Here is a 15,405-nt window from a genome sequence, read left to right as displayed (position 1 = left end):
AGACCCTGTCTCTGAATAAAATCTAAAAATGGGCTGGGGATGTGGCTCAGTGGTTGAGCACCCCTGAGTTCAATCCCCAGTAACGAGAGAGAGAGAGAGAGAGAGAGAGAGAGAGAGAAGATAAATAGAAATAAAAGTTGTTACACCAGACAGGTTGAATGGTTGGCAAGGGGAATACAAAACTCTAGGCCATTTCTGAGGTTCCCCTAGGACATGAAGAGGAGGCTGGGTAAGCTTTACTCTGAACCTGTCACCCCATTCCATTAGAAGCTTCCATTTGGCTCCATTTTCTATAGAGATATTTTAATGCTAAATACTAGCCTTTTCTTTCACGTAACAAAAGGATGCACGGTAGACAAACAATTATAGGTAAGTGCAATACAAATGCAAAAATTTCATCATATGGAGTAGGAATCCATTAACTGTCTTTTCAATTTTCCCTGTTTGAAAGATTCATCTTAATTTTTTTTACCAGCTGTGAAGCCAAATTGATGTCTCTCTCTTAGAAGTTCATAAGAGCTCTGTCAATATCTAGTAAAATTTTTTTCTCTAGGAGGTTTGTCCCCTTAAAGAACATCTTCATGGATTTTGAAGCTCAGGTAAAAATCTTCTAGGATGGTAGAATAAATTTAAAAGGAAGACAAGTAGAAACAAAAATATTGTTAATTATTCAAACAGTGAAATGATCCTCCCAGTGTAGAGTAAGAGCAGAGTCATCCTAGTCACCACAAATTTCAAAGCAGGATTCCTAGAGTACATGAAGATTTGTGTTCTCAGTACCATTCTGTTGTGACTACCAGTCAAATTTCTGTTCCATACATGTCTGTTGTCTTTATCGGGCAATGGTATTCAGACAATCCTCAAGATGAATACTGGTTTTACAGGTTTCTGTCTTCCTGATATGTAAAGAGAAGAGAGGCAGAGAATACAGCTCTAAAGTGAGATGGTCTTCCACCTTTGTGGATGAGTCCTGTTTCTGGCTGTTTGTGCACGAACAGTATGATGAATTCTGTTTCATCCTTCCATTCTGCTATTTCAGGATGTTTTTATGTGTGAGTAAGAAGAAAGTTTAAAAAGGGTAGAAATTCATTCATTCCTTAATACAGCTATAACAAATGCCACTCACATAACCGGCCAACCACATTTACCTGGGCACATTGCTATGGACTATGCAGATGAAGATGTTCCTTCTTCCCTGGAGGCTCACAGCAGGTTGGGGAGAAGACAGTGGACCACAGAGGTGCTGAGTAAGTCTGGCCTCTGCTGACTGAACTATATGCTCGCTTTTCTGCCTGCTTCTAGGATCTCAGTGCCTCAAGCTGTTGGGAGAGTGTCTTGTCCCTTAGTCACTATGGAGCGTCTGTCATAAAATCAGTGAGCAGTGGAATGAAACAACTACACTGATAGAAAGACAGAGTTGTGAGTGGTCTGCTCCAGCCACAGCAGTGCATGTGTGGTGGGAGGAAAGAGTACATAGGGAAATGCTGAAGGTGAGGTAGAAAGCTAGGAAAGGGCCAGATCAGAATGGGTCTTCTATGACTTGCTGAAGTATTTAGACTTTATTTAACCTGACAGCAACTGGAAAGCATTGAAGAGTTTTCAGTATGGAGATGATATCACTGGAATTGTTTTTTGTATCTCTCTGGTGGTATGTGAAAAATGGATTCAGGCAAATTTGGTGGTATGTGAAGAACAGATTCAGGCGAATATGACTGGAACTGAATTTTTAACTTCAGTATTATTGACCCCTTAAAACTGACATTTCTTTGTTGGCACACTGTGTGTTGTAGGGTGTTTATCAGCATCCCTGGCTTCTACCTAGTAGATGCCTATAGCACCCCGCAAGTCTTAACAAGCTGAAATATCTCCATATATTTAGCCAGATGTTCCCTGGGGAGCAAAATGGCTTTCTTACTAACAACCATTGAGTTGGAGGCATAGAGACCACCTAGGGACAACTGAAACAACCCCCAAAATAAATAGACAAAGTCTGAAGGGCTGAAAGAGTGAGCCTAGGAGGAGAAAATGGATTCAAGACTTGTTGGCAGGACCATCATCAAGACAGACCACTAACAACATAGCAGGAATGTGGCCCATGGGCTTCTACTGTCCAGTCCTGTCTTTGACTTGAAGACATTGAGTGAAAAAACTATGACTTATTTATTTCAAATATGAAACAAATGAAATATGGGAAGGTTTAAATGGCATGTCAACATCACCCAAGAAATCAATGGCAAAAATAATGGTTAGGTGTTGGAATGACCAAGAGAGTGGCTATTGTTTTTCTGAGCATTAAATACAGAGTGTCAGAACCTTGGATATCCCTGCTTACTTTTGATGTCGCCTTCCCCATCTCTGTGTGATGGCTCAGATTCTTGTTTGGAGGAGTTTCAAATCACATGCATTTTAGAACTGGATTCATAAACAGGTCAAGATTGGCAGCCCAGGTGCTATTAAAAGAGTTGTCTAATTAGGAATTTTTTTAAAAAAATCAAAATTGTAGAAGTAGAATGGTCTTAACCCTGACCCTTGGAAGCCACATCTCTCTTAGGTCATGGGAAGGTTCTGGTGCCTTGTTTCAGAAGGTGCCCTTGGTGGCAGAATTCTTGCTGCTGCCATGGCTCTCAGAGGTCATGGCCACCAATTTGTCAGACAAGTTCTTTTCATTCATCCCAGAACTTCAAATTTCTCAAAGACAGCTGGGCAGAGTATTAATGCCCAGATTAACCCAGCAGTGTTCTGGAAGCACATGTGACCCCATCCACCCAAAGGACAGCTGGAGGATTAGCTTTGAAGTGGGCTGTGTCTGTGTAGAGGAAAAATAAAATCAGTTCCTAGGCACCACTCTGCAACAGGAATGTTTTCGTGCTCACCCTAAAGTTGCTTGGCTACGGGATCCAAGAGAATTTCTGTAGTGGAAAATTTTAGATGAGAATGGCAAGACATTTGAAAACTGAAAGTGCCACTTTAGAGCTTTTCAGTATTTCAAATGAAGAAAATATTAAGAGTGGGAATTGTTCTGGTAGAAAATGTCACTTTAAGGAGTCATTAATTTGAATAAATTTACATGCAAAGTGGAGCAGGTTTTCCAACAGTATATATAGCAACATGCTCATGTTTTATTGGTGGAGTGTTTCTTTCATTATGGAAGAAATTTGGATTTTAGTAGAGAAGAGGGATGAAATTAATCACATGAGACTTGGTAACTGGCAATTACTGACACACAATGAAGATCCTTCTTGTCTGCCATAGCAGTGGTGTGGGCTGGTATAATTAAACATGGCAGAAAAGCCATGCTTTTCCCCCTGGGTGGGTAAAACAAAATGAGTTGAAAATATTTGAAACCCTTCTTCTGGGCAAGTGAAAGCATAGTAGAGACCCCAGAAGTTCCATGATGGGAGGATCTTGAGAGTGCAATGCTGTTGGGTTAAGTGGAGGTTTGATGCTGCATTTCCATGTGCCTGAGAAAGTGTTCATGTCAAAGCATAGATGGAATTAAAGTAAAACTAACTCCCCAAGCTACACTTAAGCACTGTCTCTGTAAATATTTGTGTGTGTGTGTGTGTTTGTGCACATTGTGTTTGTGCACATTGTGTTTGTGCATATTGAGTATGCATGTATGCTTGTGTCCTGGATGTAACAGGGCATGCATATGTGAAAGGGAGGAGACAGAGGTCTTTAAAGGTTGCTTACAGTGTAGAGCCCTAACCAAAGGTGGCTTAGTATGGCATCATTGAAACTCTAGAAAGACTGAATATGAACATGTGAAGGCATTTGAGCTTGTGAGGTGCTGTCTTGATCCCTCAAGTATGCTGTACTCTTGATCCCACCTGCCTCCCTCCCCAGCACACAGCAGGAACACGGAACACACAGCACACAGCAGTGGGTCCACTGCAGGCCTCTCAACCTCCTAACAGGCAGAGCCTTTCGTACCCTGCACAGTTGCTCCCCTCCCATCACTGAAGTCTCTGACAGCCCCTTGCTGTGGTTCCGCCATGGTGAGTTCCTTTCCTCTTTGTCCACCCACTGTGGTGTCCTCCTTGCCTATCCAATATGAAGCTTCTCCTCCCTCTGCTTTCTCTTCCTGGTGTTCCATGGCTATGGTCAAACAGATTTACCCTATTCTTACCTTTCCAGTGTCCCCTCCCTCCACCATTTTCAACTGTTAAGCCAGTTCTTCTCTTTGTCGGGACACACATGTTAATAGCGATGCACTAGTCTTTTAAAAATGTCTCTTCTGTGTGTCCCTTGGAACAATAATAATTGCTTATACACCCTGTGGAACCTCCTTTCTTCTCATAGTTACTGTTACCTGGGGATGGCAGAACCATCAGCACCAGCTTCAATTGTACTTGTCCCTGCTGCAGAGTTTTGGGATTGTTATTTGTTTTATTTTCTCATTATGTAACCAATATGTCACCTTCCAAAAACTCCAAAAATTACTAAAAAGCATTGATGAGCAGAAGAAAGTCACCTCCTAGATTATCACTCTCCTAGAGGCAACCAATGACACTTTAGCAATTTCCTTCCCCATGTATTTAATGTGGCCGTGATCATCCTGTGTATATCCCATGGTTTGCTTAATGTTAAAGATACTAGTGCATGTGCGTGTTTCATAAATTGAACTACAGGTCCAATAAGGAATTTAGGAACATGTTAAATACAAATACAGACAAATGGATTAATATCCCAAATTAGGAGAAACTCACATAAAGCACTGTTTTAAAGATCAGTTTAATACTGCAGGTGCTTGGGCTGTCCTTAAGTTTCCCATTTAAAGGCAGCTGCAGTGTCCCACTGTTGACAGGCACGTGGCAGTTGAACTCACCTCTGCAGGAGCTAGGAGGCCTCCACAAAGCTGAGGACAGCCTCTGCTTTTATTTATAATTGCAGTATCAGAGTCAAAACTTCAAAGTCATCGTCGCACCTATTGAATCCCAGAAAAAAACACCGTGGTTTGGTCGGTAGCTCGTTTAGGGTAAGAGATGCCAAGTGCATCTCAGAGGAAAAGATAAAGGCCTGAGCCAGCTCTGCAGACTCACATTTGTAGTCACTTCAAAAGCTTTTCATCTCCCCTTTGTGCTTTGGAGCTGTTTCCATCCTTGGAACTCTGGTTTCTGGTATTTACTGACAACTTAAGTACTCATAAGAAGGTTGTATCACTTGAAAGAGAACTTTGAAATTTTAAATATTTCCAGCATTGTGAGGGAGGTAAATGCCTTGTTTCCCACATAAGTTGAATCCATCTTATCTTGCAGTGATTATGTAGCTTATATCTTAAAATAACAACAATGTGTTTCATGTTGGTTCTGTAGTTGGCTAATTCTCCACAAATAATTCCTTTTGTGGGATATAGAATTCCTCAGTGGAAACATCTTGAGATGCCAACAGTGTAGTTCTGTAGTTCAGTGTGGTTCTATAGGCTTGACCAATTTTCCACAAATAGTTCATTTTATGGATTATAGTACTTCTCTGTGTAAACATAGCAAACATTCAGGTAGTTGCTCCATTTCCGCATTAATGTCTTAGAAAAGAGAGGAAATATAAACTCTAGTGTTGGCTACTCCACCAAGTAGGGTGACCATAGACAAGACCCTCCAGCTTTCCAGTATTCATTTGCTTAATCTATAAAACAAGCAACACTAAAATGCTTTCTAGCTCTAAACTCTGACTCTGAATCTTTTGCTGAAGGTAAAAATGGTAAAACAAAAACAAAAACAAAAAAATCCCCAAACATCCAAGACTATCGCTTGAGGTCTTTTGTAATAAAAATAGGAACTTGGGAAGTAAGCCAATCCCAAAAAACCAAATGCTGAAAGTTTTCTCTGATATAGGAAGGCTGATTCTTAGTGGGGTTGGGAAGGGGAGCATGGGAAGATTAGACAAATGCTAGATAGAGCAAAGGGGAGGAAAGGGGAAGGAGGAGGCAAGGGAGTAAAAAAAGATGGTGGAAAGAGATGGACATCACTACCCTAAGTACATGTATGAAAAGACACAAATGGTGTGAATATACTTTGTATACAGAGAGATGAAAAATTGTGATGTATATATATATATACATATATATATACATATATAATATGAATTGTAATGCATTCTGCTGTCATATATAATAAATTAGAATAAAATTTTTTTAAAAAAAAATCCAATAAAAGGACCATCATTTGAGGGGGAAAAATGGGAACTTGGGAACAGTAATATTTTTCATTGCTTTTGAAGGCTAGAGAGGAACATTGAAGATGGTCCTGTACAGTATTCAGCAAAGTAGGACCCATGGCCACCCAGCATCCATTCATTTTTTTGGTCTTGGAGCCAGCAGTTACTCTTTAAATTATTATATAAGCACCTGCATTATAGCCTTAATTTTATCTCTCAGCCTTCAAAACTTCATATGCACAATCTGGGTCTTCAGATAAAAAGTTTGTGAACTCCTGATCTAACACATCTTCTCAGAATTCTTCTAGAAATTAAGTCTGGAGAGGTGAGGCAGTTTGCCCAAAGTCATACTGGGTAAATATTGAGGCTGGGATTAGATTATTGAAGCTGGTCCTCAAATTCTTGACCCAGGTATCTTAGATGATATAGAATGCATCCAAGATGTCTCAACTCTGTCTCACTGAAACAGGAGCTACATCTATTTTTCTATTAAAGCAATCACCAAAAGCGCCAATTTTTATATATATACAAATGTGGGGGAGCTCTGTGATTCAGTGAGAAAAGCTCCTGTGTATCTAGGGTGGTGTTCAAGTCTTTGGACTTCTGTCTCAGAATGCCAGGACCTGTGCCTCCCCAGGGATGGCCATCATGTTGGGATGGGGGTGACTGAGCGCTTTGGCCAGCAGTATTCTTATTAAAGCCAAGCTGTGGAGGAAACAGACTTCCCACAGGATGCTCGCTCCCTTCTGGGACTCGTGCTCTAATTTTAAAGTTGAATTCATTAAATAAAGGAATGGCTCACTTTGAGGCTAGTTCTCATCCCTCACTACTTGCTCACCGTCTGTGTTAAGACTTGTTGTCTTTTTAGTGGAAGCAATTCAGTAGTGGAGCTTCCCAAATCATTGCTCCCCCTCAGGTTGGCATTTTACTACTGCACTTAAGTATTAACAGTTGATTGCTTTAAAGGATTTGCCTAGGGGCAAAAATGTCAGTCACATGTCCTAGAAGGTAATCCAGTCATAGTCCTTGAGGGCTGGGATCCCAGCCAAGAGAGCATCATAAGTGTGACCAGCTATGACCACAAGAACATGGTGAAAGACTTTCTGCTTGGCAGCTAAATAAGCAAACACTCCCACCATGCCCTAAGAAACAGGAGCAGAGGAAAAGGGAAAGGATTGCCAAAGCCACTGTCATTAGAGAACAGAAGTAGGATTTCCTGAGTTTTGGATGCATTCCACCATCAGCATGAGGCTCTGTTTTCTTGCATTTTTGTTCATGGGTTGGTATTGAGTGTTCAGTAGATGTTCTTTGAGACACCGAGGCTGAAGTTGAGGCAAGATCTCATTGCCTCTCTCTGTCTCTCTTCTCTTAGGACTCAGTGTCACCCTTCTGGAAGAAAGCCTTGTGCAATGTGTGCTAGTGATGCTTTTTAGGCTGGCTCATGATGATAGGGCTGTGTCAGTTTAAGCAGAGCTTAGAAGAGTCTGTTTCAGTTGGCACAGGTCTGTTTGCTAGGATTCACTCCTGGAGTGTATGCCCAATGCCACATACACATGTAGAAAGATGCAGGTTGATGGCAAATTAGGCCATACAGCTGAATCCAGAGTGGGGTGCATATGCACTGAGCTCATACAGTGATCCACTGGGGTGGAGGAAGAAACCACTCAGACTTCTACTGATATTTTGTTTTTATTAACTCCTTATAAAATTTCCATGGTGTAGGTTTTATAATGTATGTAATAAACCAAGATAGCTCTACATGTATCTAATTTAAAAATAAATATGCAGCTGTTACTAAGTATGCGCAAACACTTTTTTTCTCCCAAAGAAGACTTGGTTACAATCACCCTAGCTCTTAGAGATAAATCTAAATGAAGAAAAGGTGGAGTGTATTTCTTAAACTCTGAGATTCCTGTTTGTGCCAAGGCTCCAGATTCCTAAAATAGACGTGAAACCTCTCTGCTCTAGTTACGGTGGTAACATGCCATTTTACATGCTTTTGGTCTGCCACTTGGTAAACCAGCATGAGTCACCCAAGCTCAGTCTTGGCCTTTGCCAGGCTGTTTGGTAGTGCTGTGTCACTGTCATTTAAGTGTTCTGTGGAGGTCTCTGAGTCCCCAGTTTATATGACAGTTAGACTCTCATGGTAAGCATGTGTTCACCTGAGTGGACATAGGATGCATCAGAGGGCATTCTCTGGTGGAGGGAAGAGCATGGGATAGAGGGTAAGAGGGCTGGGGTTCATTTTTTCATTTGATGAACATTTACAATGATTTGGCACATGACAGTCACTGACACCACCTAGACTTTACTTCCTCTTCTGTAAAACAAAGTGAGATGACTTCTAAGTTTCCTCCCTACTCTGTGTGGCTTTTTATAATTCTTCTCTCAAATCACTGCTATTTTTCAATATGTCCTTTGGATCATTTGTCAGTATGTCTGAAAGCAAAGGTATAGCTGTCTTATTTTTAAGTAAGCACTTGGCCCCATCACTTATTCTTTCTTACTGTGAGTGGCACAATCTTATTTCCCAGCATAAAATTGAAAATTAGTAGCAACTAGCTTAAAAGGGAATTAATATTTTATCTTTGGAAAGAGCCCTTGCTCCCTTTAACACACCATCATTCCCAGTTGGAAAGTCTTTTAACCCCTGGGTTTCTACTTTAACAATATAAATGTGACAGTGGGCAGATGTTTTGGTCAAAAGGGAAATAGAATTTTAAGAGTGATGCACTTGATTATCTGAATGTAGATTGGACATGTTGCTATTAAAGAAAGGAGTATCTTCTTTCAAAAAATAGAACATCCCTTGTGGTTTTGTCAGGCCCTACCTGGAACCCTTGGCCACAGCTGACCTTTTGGTCCCTAAATCCAACCAGGGTCCCATTCCAACTCTAGGATCAATCTTACCTAGAAGGGATCTAAGAAGTCCAAGCCCAGCACTTTGGATTGGGATTTTAGTCCTGCTCTATCCATTGCTCTGTCTTGTCCTCTGACCCTTATGCCAACCTGGCTCCTTTTCCTGAGTCCCTGCCTTGGTGGTGCCCAGGACTCTACTCCCATAGGAATGTGCCAGCATTTCTCCCTGGGCCAGGCTGTGATCCTGACCCGGTTCCTTATCCTTGCTCTACTGACTAATAGTCTACATGATCTCTTTTCCTGGCCTGTGTCCCTGGGGCCATGTTCTGTTCCTTCTCAGATTAGGCTCTTTCCCAGCATTTGCCTCATCCTGAATAGGGCAGCCATATTTTTAAATGCCAGTCCTTCCTTGTCAAACATCTCCTGTTTCCCAGTGGTTATAAGATATTGAACTGTCAAATCTATTTGCAAAAATCCTATTCACTTGAACTTTTTAAATTTACCCCAGGTTTACCTCCATAGCACCACCTCACTAGCCCCTCATCTCTGTCCACTGATGTTATAATTAATTCCCAAGGGAGCTCTCCCCTTCCACTCCTATCCCCTCCTGACACCCATATTTTCCACACAGCAGCCTGAGTGAGTTTTTATGAGTGGAACTCAGATCTAGTTATGATAACATCTGAACTCTGTCCTCCAGCCTGTGTACTTTGCTCTGTGCCTGTTAAGCTCTTTTCTGTTTTTCTCCTCTTCAGTCTGTGTTCCCTCCACCCTGGCTTTCCCATTCTCTCTGGAATATGCCATGGTCATTGAACAAGCTGTTTCATTATCCAGAAGAAATGGCTGGGCCTTTGTATGGCTATTTCTTGTCTTTTAATTTAAATTGCAGATCCTTGGAAGGTCTTCCCTGAATGCCCAATTCCTACTCATTTATTTTCTCTCACACCAGTGCCTTTATAAAATTTTCCCCAGAGCACTTGGCCTTGTTGAATGCTTTCTCCTCTGCTTACTTGTTTTACTGTTTGTTGACTGTCTCCTCCAACCAAATTGTCAGCTCCCTGAAGACAAGGACTCTGCCTATGCCATTCTGTGTACCGTCAGACACTCTGACATTCTGGTATACAGTGGGAGCTAATTAATACTTGCTGAATTAGTGAATAAACAAACAAACAAACGAATGTATACATTCTGAATGTGGCTAGGTCAACTTTTATTTGTATGGAAGAAGAAGGCATACAAATAGAATATATTCTCCTGGGATTACAGATTACCAGAATCAACCATTTTCTTTTCTTTTTATTTTTTTTTTTAATGGGAAATCGAGAGTAATACCTTAATCATCTTAGACAAATTGGAAAATACAGAAAAACACAAACAGAATTTTAAACTACATGTAATCCTTGATGTTCATGCTGTGGGATATATCATTCACATATATACTTTTCATAATTTAAAAAACTTTTAATAAAATCTAAAGATGCATTCTTCATGAACATGCCAAGGTAATAGGGATGGCCAAGCAAGCTTTTAACAATCAGTAAAACTGCTTCCCTACTGTTTGGGAGAAGTGACTAGTAATGACATGTTAAAGGGACACATGGTTGACAGAAAAATTGAGACTGTCTTGTCTTCCTCTTGCGTAGCTAAAAGAGACAAAGGAAAGAGCTGTGTTGGGGAAAAAAAATTCACCAACCCTTACTGATTAATTTGCTGCAAGGCACTAATTTGAACATGCCATGTGTATTAACTTGATTAGTCCTCACAACAACCCTCAGAGGTACATTCTGTCTTTATAAGGCTCATTTTACAACCATGGAAACTGAGGCCAGGATAAAAAATGGTGCAGAGTAGAACCCAAGGGTACCTCCAGAGCTTGTGCTGTAAACTTTGCTTTCTACAACCACTTAGTGAGTTCTGGTCCATCTACTAGAAGCCAGCACTATTACTAGGTAGTTGATACACACATCCCATTTCCTTGTCACATCAAGTGTGAGAAGAGTTCTTTCTCCATCTTTTAATTAAGGCACCAGCACTCCAAGTTGCGTGATAATTTTCAGTTCCCTGCTAAGTAAAGGCAAGTTTATTGCCTTGTCCCAAATCTACATCAGGAAGTTCACATGGAATTCAGGTCCATGTACAGCTGTTACCATTGAAATCTGTCCCTCTTCTTTGGCTTCTGCCTGATTTATCAGTGTTTCTAGCATCTCATCATGGAAAATCAATTCTCCTCTTTACACATCCTCTGCTTTCTTTAACACTGACAGGACTTCCCAATTCTTCAAGTACACAAATGAATTGAAAAAGAAAAAGTATTCAAGGGCATCTGAATGTTGTGCTACTGATATTGTCCCCTGGAGCATAGGGCCCCAAATGAGGACAACACTCCCAGTGCAGTATTGTGTAAATCTTAGAACTTGTTTCACATTTCTGCCTTCCTTTTCTTCTTTCTCTTGAAAAGTAGCCACATGTTTGGGTATGGTTGGACAAGGTAGAGAGAAGTGGCTGGGACAACATAGAAGTCTAGGTCCTGCTAGGTTCATTTTCTCTGAATAAAAACAGAAGATTCACAAAAAAAAAGAGAATAAAGGAATTAACTTAATATCTCTGAAAAGTAGCATAGAGAGTTAAGAACAATTTCAAGAGAAAAGTGAAAAACATAAGTGCTAGCTGGGCATGTTACATGAGGCACACCTGTAATTCCGGCAACCACAGAGGCTGATGCAGGAGGATCACAAGTTCAAGGCCAGCTTCAGCAACTTAGCAAGACCCTGTCTCAAAATAATAAATGAAAAAGAGCACTGGGGATGGAACTCAGTGGCAAAGTGCCCTGGGTTCCATCTTCAGTACTGGGGGAGAAAGAAAAAGGAGTGCTAATTATATATAGCTATAGTTAAAATAATAATAATAAAACAATTATATATAATAACAATAATGCTAGAATAGTAAAAAGAGGAAAGGAGGCATTTGAAACTATGGTGAGATTTAATGCTTGATAATTGAAGAGAGTAACTATCCTGGTGGCAAACAATAGAAATAAAGGATTGTGGTGGGTTTGTTTCAGGTTTTCTACTTGCTTTCTGTTTTGTTTTTAGAAGGTCGTTGGTTTTAAGTGAGCTATCGGGTCACATGTTGTTTTAACATGATGATAAGCACAAAGATTTGTTAAAAGATGAAATTATAACAAATCTAATTTATGAGTTTCATGATTGCCTTTTCTATTTCTATAAGGATGCCACTGGGATTTTGATTGGGATTGCATTGTATCTGTATAGTGCTTTTGGTAGTATGGTCATTTTGACAATATTAATTCTGCCTATCCAAGAACAAGGTAGATCTTTCCATCTTCTAAGGTCTTCTTTCTTTCTTTCTTTCTTTAGCGTGTTGTAGTTTTCATTGTAGAGGTCTTTCACCTCTTTTGTTAAATTTATTCCCAAATATTTTATTTTTTTGAGGCCATTGTAAATGGGGTGGTTTTCCCAGTTTCACTTTCAGCAGATTTGTCACCGATGTACAGAAATGTCTTTGATTTATGGGTGTTGATTTTTATATCCAGCTACTTTGCTGAATTCATTTATTAGTTCTAGGAGATTTCTGATGGAATGTTTTGGATCTTCTAGGTATAGAATCATATCATATCTGCATGCCCTTCAGTAGATGAATGGATAGGGAAACTTTGGTATATATACACAATGGAACATTACTCAGCATTAAAAGAGAATAAAATCATGGCATTTGCAGGTAAATGGATGAAGTTTGAAAATATAATGCTAAGTGAAGCAAGCCAATCCCCCCCCCCAAAAAAAACCCAAAGGCCAAATGTTTTCCCTTTGATATAAGGATGCTGACTCACAATGGCAATGGGGGGAAGAGAACATGGGAGCAATGGAGGAACTTTAGATAAGGCAAAGGGAAGGGAGAGGAAAGAAGGGGGGAAGGGGATAGGAATGATGGTGGAATGAGTTAGACATAATTATCCTAAGTACATGTATGAAGGCACGAATGGTGTGAAAATACTTTGTGTACAATCAGTGACTTGAAAAATTGTGCTCTGCATGTGTAGTATGAAATGATTTGCATTCTGCCATCATGTGTAATAAATTAGAATATATTTTAAAAAACAAATCTAGGTTTATAGGTCTTATCTGGCTTTGTTTGAGATTCTAGAATTGGGTAGCAGTCTAGACCAAAAATGTTTCAGAATGTTCCATCCCACCACATAGGCAGGGTATATTTATAGCCAGGGAGAAGGCGTGAGGTTGAAACAGCTTGATTGGTTCATGGATATCTTATTTGAACCAGGTATGAACAGCTGGCCATTTGTGATTGGCTGAGACTTGGCTACTTGTTACAAGAGTAAGGTTGGAGTCTGTTTCTACATCAGGTTAGCTTTCAGTACCAAGAAACTGGTAGACCCAACTTAAAGTATGAATGGAGGCAGCTGTACACCAAACTTCTTTCAGTTTATCAGATTTATCTATATTCCCTCCAAATAGGCCAAAGGGAGAGCTGCTCATTATTGAGCCCTAACCTATTGCCATGCAAATGAGCCCTTTATTAATCTTTGAAATTCTTCCTCTGCATTATTACAAAGCAACAATTCAGGTAGAATAGTGACTTTTAGATATGTTCTTTAGTGTCCTAAAGAATTTCAGTTAGTTTTTCAAGAACCGCTATTGGTGACTAGGGAGGCGGCCTTATAGGAAGGTACCATTCCAGGGCCCCACCACTGTATTAGTAGATCTGCTTTATGACAGGGGATTCTGCTCAGAGTTCCATCATAAGGGGGATGACAAAGTGTTGAAGTATTGCTGGATTGTTAGGTCAGTGGTTTCCGGTTTGAAAATTTGAAGTTTTAGTTTCAAGTTTGAAAATTGACTCACCCCTTGAGGGTAGAAACTTCTGTAGCATATCAGAGACTGGTAACCTGTGAGAGGAATAAGTCAATTGTGAGGTTTCCACATGTGACCTCCCCCACCTCAGGTCATAGTGCACAGTTGGCCACACCGTTTTCCACTTCAGAATTTACCATCTGATCTTAGTTTTTTCCTTCCTGTGGCATTTTTACATAGTTCAACTCACACTGTTTTTATCAGCAAACTCTTTTCATTTACTAATACATTGTAAGCATTTCCTGACATTATTAAATTATTCTAAATATGAATTTTTGGTGCAGTATTTCATTATCACATGTATTTAATCACTTTCCCCTTGGAAATTTTTTTGTTATAATAAATGATGCTCTGATGAACATCTTTGTTCACATGTCCAATTATTATCTTAGAATAAATTCCTAAAAGTAGAATTTCAGAGCTAAAGAATACTGCAACTTTGTATATTTTACTAAACTTCTCTCCAAAACTGTTAAATCAATTTTATATTCCCACAGTGAAGTACAATACAGAATTTCAGTTGGATGCTCTGAATGTAATCCAGAAAAGAAAAAAATATTTTGTTAGAAAATCATCTTTTGTCAGTAACAGCTATTTAAAGTAGAAAAATGCATATGTGATGAAATTGTGTGAGGAATTTTTTCTTCTGAAATCAGAGTGAGAAAAATATAACAGCAAAGAAATATAACTGAAAGATAGTTTATGAGGTATGGTTATTAATCAGTTGAATTTTTTTCAACTATAGCATGCCCTGAAAAAATTCTGAAAAAAGTTTGATCTCTTAGTGCTCATATCAGGCAAATTTCTGTCTCAGATGTACAAGTCGAGAGTTTTCAAAGTGCTAAGAGATTGAATGTGATGGTTGGTTCCTGCATTTAAAACATACCTGGTTAGAGATAGGAGCACTAACAGCTGTTGTTTTGGGGGCTTTTTTTTTTTTAATTTTTTTTTTATTGTTGGTTGTTCAAAACATTACATAGTTCTTGATATATCATATTTCACACTTTGATTCAAGTGGGTTATGAACTCCCATTTTTACCCCGTTGGGGGCTTTTTTTTTTTAAAGTCAACTGGTATTAATTCGATGCTAAGGTGGTTAAAATCATAGTTTGGCTACTTACTAATTTTATGAATTTACCAGGTCAATCATTCTCCTTAAGCCTTATCTGAAAAGTGAAGAAAATGGTAGCATTGTTGTGGGGGTGAAGGTGAAGCATGTGAGGAACTTACCACCCTGTTGGGATTGTGCTGTCCAATATGGCAGCCCCACATGGGGCTGAAGTCCTGGAACTTGGCTGGTCAGAACTGAGATGTACTACACATGTGCAACCCACACAGTCTCAAAGACAGTCTCATAAAGGAATGTAAGCTGCTTTATAAATCATTTTTACATAGTTACATGTTGAAATGAAACTATTTTGGATATCGTGGCTTCAAATAAACACATTGTTAAATTTAAAGTTCATTGTACTATAGTTTGCTTTTTAAACACTTTTTCCTT

General features: G+C 39.5%; 1 protein-coding gene across 3 annotated transcripts in view; it reads left to right on the top strand.

Annotated features, from left to right (window-relative positions):
- Nucleotides 1-15,405, top strand: part of Frmd3 (FERM domain containing 3) — a 255,021-nt gene that overhangs the window by 219,435 nt on the left and 20,181 nt on the right. The gene's annotated exons all lie outside the window — the stretch shown is intronic.

This window comes from Callospermophilus lateralis, chromosome 2, assembly GCF_048772815.1.
Source record: "Callospermophilus lateralis isolate mCalLat2 chromosome 2, mCalLat2.hap1, whole genome shotgun sequence".
Taxonomy (NCBI): domain Eukaryota; kingdom Metazoa; phylum Chordata; class Mammalia; order Rodentia; family Sciuridae; genus Callospermophilus; species Callospermophilus lateralis.
Note: the sequence above shows the minus strand (reverse complement) of the source record. Positions and strands in the feature narration are given on the sequence as shown.